Consider the following 7,410-nt stretch of genomic DNA (forward strand, 5'->3'; position numbering starts at 1 on the left):
AAAAAAACCTCACTAATTCACTACAGCACACTACCTCAAGCCCACCAAAACTAACACTACATACTCATGCTAATAAAAGCATCCTAATTAAAAACCACATCCTAATTAAAAACCAACCCTGTACTTCATGCTACGACCCATAAAAATCAGTGTAAACCTTAAAAAAACATATCCTTTAAGAAGATAACTACAATTATATTTTCACAACATGAAAATAATCCAAACAAAACATCCAACATATCGCACAAAAAAAAAAAAAAAATCCAACAACCAACTCAATCCAAAAAAACCCTTGTCACAGCACCTGAACCAAGAACCGTAACAACCAACAAGTACACCGTGACCCTTCTCCTACAACAACTACGAACAAAAGAAAACGACCCAAAACATTCCTCAGGAGTGCCTCAAAAGCAGCGCAGCGAGGGAGGCTGGAAGATGCGAAGCCGCGCTCCCGGCCCCGGGCGCAGCGCGGCTCCGGCAGGAAAGCGGCTCCTCCGGCAGGCAGAGGCGGCGCCGCGCCGGCAGACCCCCGCCCGCTGCCCCCGGCCCGGCGGGGCCGGCACCGCGCCTGGGGGGCCCCGGCGGCGCCCGAGCCCCGCGCCCGGAGCGGCGGCACCGGCCGGCACAGGCCCTGCCCGCGCCGCCTCCCCCGCCCGCCGGCCCGGCCAAAGCTCCGCTCGGCTCCGCACGGCTCGCACCGGCGCGGCTCCGGCGGGCCCGCGGCAGCCCAGCCGCGCCCAGCTCCCCTTCCGCCACGGCCAGCCCCGGCACTGCCGGCAGGGCTCCGCGCCGCACCCTTCGCTGCCGGGCCGGGGGCAGACGAAGCGCCCCGAATGCAGCGGCACAGCCCGATCCCCGCCCTGCCAGCGCTGCCACGGCTGCAGCTCCCTTCCTGCGTCCCCTAGAAGAGCAGAAAAGAAGCGGCTTGCCTCAAACGATGGCAAAAGGGGGCTTCTTACCTCAGTCCAAACCCCTTAAAAGGCGGGACCACAGGACTGCCCCCTCCAATTCAACCTCAGGATGACGAAGTTTCAAAGGGAAAGGAGAAAAGCCCCGGCTGAAAAGGCGCACCGGCTCACCTGCTCGGCTGCTGCTTCTCGGCATAAAGGTTTGTCCCTCGGCTCCTCCTCTGAGCAAGGCTCCACGTATCCAGGTGGGTTTCCAGGTGATCCCCCGGACCCTGTGCGAAGCGCCCACCGTCCTTCCAGGAGACAGCCCCGGGAGCCCCCCATAAACTCCTCTCCTCCAGCAGCTCCGTGCAAAAGCGATGCGAGGAAAACCCCCTAAATCAGCTGCCGGAGGAGCCACCCCCTCCTCATCATCCTCACAGCTCACACCGGGGGCTGCTCTGAGCCCTCCTCATCCTCACAGCTCACACCTGGGGCTGCTCTGAGCCCTTCTCATCCTCACAGCTCACACCTGCCGCTGTTGCCACTCTCCAACAGCGTCTCTCTGTCTCCAGCACACAGCCCACTTCTCACAGACACAGATACAACAGAAATCTGCTACGGGTGTCGGCTTTTCTTAATCCATCTGGGTACACGATTAAAACACGTATGTGCATTGATGGTCATTGAGAGAAAGCTTTCCCCTGGAGAAAACAGTCCTTTTGCCGGCACACTTTGCTACACCTTCGCAAAAAGCAGAAGCAGTAGCGAGTCCTAAGACCCCTGCCGAAGAACCCAGCCCTGCTTGGGACACCCAAAGCAGCAGACCTCGAAAAAGGAGGGGAAAAGTCAAGCTTGGAGTGGAAAAAGAGGACAGAAGTACAGCAGCCTTTAAAAATGCCTGCACGGAGCAATAGTGGGAACCAGTCACATTTCTTCTTTCCTTGCTTTCTGTGATGACATAAATAGGAAGTAAGAACACGTTAAACAAAAGGCAAGAGCTAGGATTTGACAGGTCTTCATTTTGGCAGGCGCCCCGAGCTCCACGGCTGCGGGGGAAAGAAGCGAAGGGGCGACGGGAAGAGAGGAGGGAGAGCGGGACATGCGAAAGGGCGGGGAGGGAGGTCGGGCTGCGGAGGAAAGCGGGCGGGGAAGGGAAAGGCCGGCAGGGCAGCAAGAGGGACGGGGCACAGAGGAGGGAGAGAGGGGGAATGGAACGGAGCAGCGGGGCAGGGACAGGACAGGAAGGAGCCGGGTTTGGGGGGGACACGGAAACGGGGGAAAGAGAGGTAACTGAACACGGGCAGGAGCATGGAGCGGGAGAGAGAGGGACAGGAGGGGATCCTCCCGGCGCCCCGGCTCCGCCCCGGCTCAGCCCCGCCCGGGCTGCTGCGCTCGGCAGAGCTCGGCAGAGCTCGGCTGGACTCGGCTCCTCGGCCAGCTTCGGCTACTTTCGGCCACGCTCGGCTATTTCCGGCCGCATTCGCCTCCATTCGCCTCTTCGGCAAAGCTCGGCGCGCCGACACAGAAGGAGGAAGGAAAATGGAAAAGGAATGGGGGAAAGAACGAGAGGGAGAAGGGAGACACAGAGGGAAAGTGTCCTTACACCTGGTGGCACCCTGACTCTGTCTGATTTCCTATCGGCCTTCAGGTCTGGAGAGTTCCTTTGGTTTTGAATTGTATGTTCTAATGAACTCCCCCAAAGCCAGAGCTATATTCTGCATGCACAGCTGCTCTTGCACGAATACAGGGAGATTTCCAGCGGCTCTGCTGGGCTGGGATAGGCTCCCATGGTAAGCTGAGAGGATGGAGACTCGGCCCCCAAGCTACAGCCACTGGGACAACTCTCCATCACGGGGCCAGGGAGCTGTGCAGGGCACAGACTCCCCTCATCCCCAGCACTGCTGTCCCCGGAGAGCCCGCTGGCTCTCTGCTCCTGAGAAGCACTCTCTTCTCGCAAAAACCCAACTCCCTCACCACCTGCATCTGCTTCTTCTTCAGTATTGCCCGCAACCTTCATTTCTGCTCTCTCAAAGCACTGTTCATCTCCACCTCTTTTTCATCGCAACATCTTTCAGTTGACACCTTTGAAGTGAAGAGGCCACTGAATTCTACCATTACAGTGTAAACCACTCAGTACTGACAGAGCCTGCTATTAGTTTTAGTCCTCAGTTCTGCATTCCAAGGGATACTTTTGAAAACACACGGAAAACTCATAAAATACGTGGCATTCACTGGAGCCAGGGCTCACTTCTGCATTGTGCCTTGGCACAAACACGCTCCATCACCTGTGACATCTCTCCTGCATTGACCATTGTTCAAAGCTTTCCTGCAGGGGCCTGACGGAGCAACAGGAGCTTGCTGAGCTTCTGTCAGGGCAGGAGCATAACAGGGTGCAGATCCTGTCCTGACCCCACCCTGCATTCCTTCCTGCTCTGATACTCAATGACAAACATCCTCTGGGCCTCTACGTTACCAAATACAAGGACATGCCAACGTTTAGCGAGGACAATTTCAGCTTTCCCAATCTAAACTTTCCATATGATGTAATGACACTGTCACTTATTTACTGAGAACCCCAGCCCACGTAGCCTAGAGAAGTGTCTGTTGGCTCAGAGCAAGCTTTAGGAGCCTGGAAGAAGCTTGTTTTGATTTAGATGCCAGGCCCAAGACTGCATTTGAACTCCTGTCTCCCCACCAGAGGTTTCTAACCCATCCCCTGTGTCACATGTGCAACACCAAATACAGCAGAAAAGCTGGGAGAAGCTTAGGAATGGAGGAAAGTATAGTTATTATAAGCGTTTCATATATCTGTATGTAAAGATAGATAAATAGATAGCTAAATATGTACAGACACCTGTACACCCACCTACACCGGTATCTATATGAAGTCCTTTTTAGACCCTTCCCTAAATTTGTAAGTGATTGGTGCTTATAGAGGCAAACAAAATGAACTTTTAAGTTAAGCCAACTTGGGTGGCTATTTGTGTCACAACAGTCTCTGAAAAAATGATGACAGCACTTAAAAGTCACCAATAGTAATAATAATAACAACAGCAATAAAGTATTTTGCTGTTATTTTGGCAGCTTATGCTGCTTCTTGTACTTACTGCTCAATGTCTTGCTATTTCAGTAGTTCACTATGAAGCAATAAAGCAAAAGCCTTAAGGCTGGCTGCTTAGCTTACAAGAAGCTCTGTTACAATTTGGAGAAGAAATAAAACTTGGAGCATTATCAGTAAAACAGAGATTCTACCCATACCCATTAAAAATGCAGTATTTGCTCTGCAGACCTGCAAAAACTTACTTTAAAAGGTTAACTGCGACCTTTCATAAACCCAGTCTCATTTTAGCAGAAGAGTTTCCTGCTTCTCTGTGACTGTGAGATGTATCTATTAAGTTCCTTTCAAAGGCCTTGCCTGACCTATTCATTTTGCAATTGAGAGCCAAAATAGCTCAATATCAAATATCTGCAAGCATCTTAGTACTTTTGGAAGAGTGGAACTGCTCGATCAAATCCTCACGCTGACCACACTGTTTCAAAATGCAACAATGAATTATGTCATTATGTCTCCATTTGGAAAGGATTATAATGTAAAATTAAGACAAGAGCCTGCCCTACTCTGAAGGCATGGGGACAATGGGGATTTGAGTCCCCAGTATGTAACTACTGTTGCAAATGGAAGACATCTATCAAGAACAGAGACGTGCGTTACTGCACGAGATACAGTGCCCAAGTCCCAGACTTCATTAACCTTAATTAAATGGTCTTGAAACCAAAATTTTTCCATAGCAGTTCAACGGCATTAAAAGGGCCCTCCCTCTCTGTAAATGGTTTTGATACATAAACATGCAAGCACTCCCAGAAGGGCCACATCCTTAAGGACTGCTACTATATATTTACTTTATGAAGACACTGCCCCATCTGCTGGATCAGCCACGCACACGGCCCCACTGCTACGCGTGAGTGTGGCACTGGAATAAAACTTTTCTTGTGTTTAGGAACAAAACCCCGTCAGTCAAATCCACAATCATTCCAGCAGCAAGTAGGGATGCACCAAACTGCTCGGGTTTCCATCCCTGTTTATTCTGGAAACTGACCACAAACTCCTACGGAGATTTTGAAGGGCACAAGGGCTTCTTGTGAAAGCACAAAGGAAAGAATAAATGACTAAACTGGTATGTTCAGAAGAATAGGTGGGAGGTTTGTACCTAAGCACATAAGGCCACAGCCTCCTTTTTCAACATGTACAATCGTAGAATCAGAGAATGGTTTGGGTTGGAAGGGACCCCAAAGCTTTTCTCATCCCATCCCCTGCAGGGACACCTTCCACTAGAGCAGGTTGTTCCAAACCCCATCCAACCTGGCCTTGGACAATTCCAGGGGTGGGGCTGCCTCAGCTTCTCTGGGCAACCTCTGCTAGGGCCTCGTCACCGTAACATGGAAGAATTTCTTCTGTATATAGGATTTCTTTAAGCTTTAAAGTCCTAAAGCAGAGGCCACCTCAGGCAGGCATTTACGGATGTAAAGGGTCCTTCTCAAAGGTAACTGTAAAACATGTTCAATGTTCATTAACCTTTCATATGCTGCTCACCAATTACGGAGTGCTTTGAAGAATTTTTAATGAATGTAAATTTTAACCAAAAATACTGCAAAGCCATTATTAATACTGTATGTAGGCACAGGGTACCTGACTTGTAAAGCTGCCAGAAACCTGAACTCTTCTGATAAGATTTGCCACATTTTTTTCTTTAAATAAATACATTTTAAAAAAATCATCAAATGTCCCTGCTTTATTTCACCACGGCAACAAAATAAGCACAGTCTCAAGTCTGTGCTTCTGTTTCCTATTACATTAATTTCTCCTACCCTGTTCCTCCCTCAAAGCAGTGAACGTGCAGGCAAAGTAATCCTGCCATTTCTCCAGCTCCATGGAGGATACAAACCTGCCTGCAGCCTCTGTCCCTCTGCTACTAGGCAGTCACTGCTGTGCCCAGGCTCTTTATTCACGGTTGTAACAGAAATACTTTCATTTTTTTCTCTTAAAAAGACACCAAACATTTCACCAGATGGTATCAGCACTTCCAAGTGCCTGTAAACCAGACTCCCCAAGCCCAGCCCATTAGCAGCTGCTCTGTGAGTGGCAAAAGAATCCAGAAATTAATCACCTACCTTACACCGCTTCTCACCTGGTCTTGGCTACTTCCTTTCCTCAGGCTCTGGCAAGAAACCCAGACATGAAGCAATTCCCCAACCACAATGACAGCCATGAAAAGCTATTTAGGCTGCTGACAGTTCGGCCGTATCATTGGGCAGTCTGACTGAATTAGCACAGAGAATTTTAGGCTCCCCACACTCTTCTGAGCAGAGGTAGGGTGCGTTATGTTCCTGTCTTGTGGAAACCTGGCACGTGGCAGAATGGGAGTTGGGTTTGTGCATCCTTTGCTGCTTACTCCTCTCCTTACCCCCAAAAACTGGACGTGGAGCTGCAGACGTCCTTTTTACCTTTGTACTGGGGAACAAAGAGGTGGCAGATCCCCACCATTAATAGCCTGTGCAGACAGACCAACAATGAAATACAACTGTACTGGGTTTGCAAGGCAAAGCTTTGGTAGCAGGGTGGGGGGCAGAGCAGCGGCTTCTGCAAGAAGCTGCTGGCAGCTTCCTCCATGTCTGGCAGAGCCAGTCCCTGGCAGCTCCAAAGATGGATGTGCTTCAGGACGAGGCTGAGCCCATGAGAAATGGTGGTGGTGCCTCTGTGATCATGTATTTCAGAAAAAAGAAAAAAATAAGTTTTTGCACAGTTGTAATTGCAGCCAGAGGAGAGTGGAGTGAGAGTACGTGAAAGGAACAACTCTGCAAACACCGAGGTCAGTGAAGAAGGAGGGGGAGAAGGTGTTCCAGGCACAGGAGCTGGGATTGCTCTGCGACCATGGTGAGGCAGCTGTGCCCCTGCAGCCCATGGAGATCCATGGGGATGCAAAGATCCACCTGCAGCCTGTGGAGGAGACCCATGCCAGAGCAGGGGGATGCCTGTGAGGAGGCTGTGACCCCGTGGGAGGCCTGTGGAAGGAGGAGCCCCTGCTGGAGCAGCTTGTCCCTGAAAGGCTGTACCCGTGGTAGGGTGGCCCACGCTGCAGCAGCCTGAAGGGACTTTCACCCACTGGAGGGATTCAGACTGCAGCAGTGTGATGGGGAGTGTTGCCTGTGGGATGGACTCGCACTGCAGTAATTCACAGGGATCTGCTGCCTGTGAGACGGACTCATGCTGCAAAAGTTCATGGAGAACTGTCTCCCATGGGAGAGACCCCATGGAGCAGCAGGGGAGCGACTGCTTTCCCTGATGAACTGATTGTCACCCCCATTGCCTGTGTCCCTGCACAGATGGGGTAGGAGGTAGAGCTGGGAAGGAGGGTGTGGGAAGATGATGTTTTTAAGGTTTTATGTTGTTTCTCATTATCCTGCTCTGACTATTTAGCCATAAATTCAATTAGTATCTCTAATAAGACTCTCTTTTGCCTGT

General features: G+C 50.8%; 1 protein-coding gene across 15 annotated transcripts in view; it reads right to left on the reverse strand.

Moving 5' to 3' along the window:
• Nucleotides 1-5,744, reverse strand: part of LOC144246586 (uncharacterized) — a 527,485-nt gene extending 521,741 nt beyond the window's left edge. For 7 of the 15 annotated variants that reach the window (XR_014956422.1, XR_014956420.1, XR_014956418.1 and 4 more), the window contains exon 1: nucleotides 1,080-5,743. The gene's annotated coding sequence lies outside the window, so the exon portion shown is untranslated. Of the gene's footprint in view, nucleotides 1-1,079 lie in introns of all 15 variants that reach the window. The other 8 variants (XR_014956415.1, XR_014956417.1, XR_014956416.1 and 5 more) reach the window with 3 other exon arrangements.
• Between the last annotated feature and the right edge of the window lie 1,666 nt (nucleotides 5,745-7,410).

Source organism: Lonchura striata, chromosome 6, assembly GCF_050655825.1.
Source record: "Lonchura striata isolate lonStrDom1 chromosome 6, ASM5065582v1, whole genome shotgun sequence".
Taxonomy (NCBI): Eukaryota; Metazoa; Chordata; class Aves; order Passeriformes; family Estrildidae; genus Lonchura; species Lonchura striata.